The sequence below is a fragment of the Carcharhinus amblyrhynchos genome, chromosome 9 (genome assembly GCF_965287045.1).
Source record: "Carcharhinus amblyrhynchos chromosome 9, sCarAmb.v2.hapA, whole genome shotgun sequence".
NCBI lineage: Eukaryota > Metazoa > Chordata > Chondrichthyes > Carcharhiniformes > Carcharhinidae > Carcharhinus > Carcharhinus amblyrhynchos.
The window spans coordinates 73,497,701-73,498,713 of NC_137332.1; the positions used below are offsets into that span (position 1 = coordinate 73,497,701).

Genomic DNA, 1,013 nt, shown 5'->3' on the forward strand with positions numbered 1-1,013 from the left:
AGCTGATCTGTGCATGGTACACTATTGCATTGACATTCAATAAGACTGACAATTTTGTTTTGAATGTGTTTTAAACTGTAATCAACCTATACAAATTTGATCCCATTAGGCTCCAAATCCTATGGCTTCTTAACCTCATTACCTACAACAATATTAATGTCACTGATGGAATTTAGTGAACTGTTGCCTTATAACAGAGCGTGCTCACATTATACCTTGTGATATAGCATTCCAGCTACTGTTTTTTGTTTATTCTTTATTCCAATTCAATCTAATCAGATCAAATCCAATTCAGAGTCCCGACAAGTTGAGACATCCCTGATCCAAGCTGACAAGACAGGGCTCTCACCTCCTGTCTTGGGCTTGATCTTATTCGCATCTTAGCCAAAAGGCCGAGATGCCGCTTTAAAAAATTGCTTCAAATGAAGCTAAAATGTATCCTAATGACTTCAACCAAGTGCAGCGTGTCGATACTACACTTGATCTTAGCCAAAAGGCCGAGAAGCATTCCAGCTACTGTTATGAGAGATGGCCTGTAGGTGTAAGTGTCAGCTTCCTGTTGTGAATGAAATGGGCATTTACAGCCCTTGAACTCATTTAAACCGAGCATGTTGCCACACTCTTAGAGGCATGTATGGGAAACCCCACAATTGCCTCTCAGTTTCTGCAATTCTGTGATTCTATTTCTGCAATTGGATCCTAGATGATTAATTCCCAGAAAAGTCAGAGGCTTTGAAAGAAAAATTGAGAATATGCAGACTGTTTGGATGGTGTTTGAATGTTTAAGTGGAAATTTTTTGATGTGGTTCCTTTTAACTTCACCTTAGACTTCATTCTCCCTCAGCAGAAGTCTGGGCCTGTGTTATTTTCTGCTGAAATTGTGCTGCTTTGTAGCGCAACGTGTTGTCAATTTTCGTTATAGTCAGGCTTCTCTTCATTTGGGGTTTTGTGGTATTGACTCTCAGGGCTTGAGATTATTTCTTTCAATTTATAGAACAAATTCACGTGGAGGA

General features: G+C 39.4%; 1 pseudogene; it reads right to left on the bottom strand.

Moving 5' to 3' along the window:
• Positions 1–367: 367 nt before the first annotated feature.
• Positions 368–509, bottom strand: LOC145348722 (U2 spliceosomal RNA; annotated as a pseudogene).
• Positions 510–1,013: the final 504 nt, after the last annotated feature.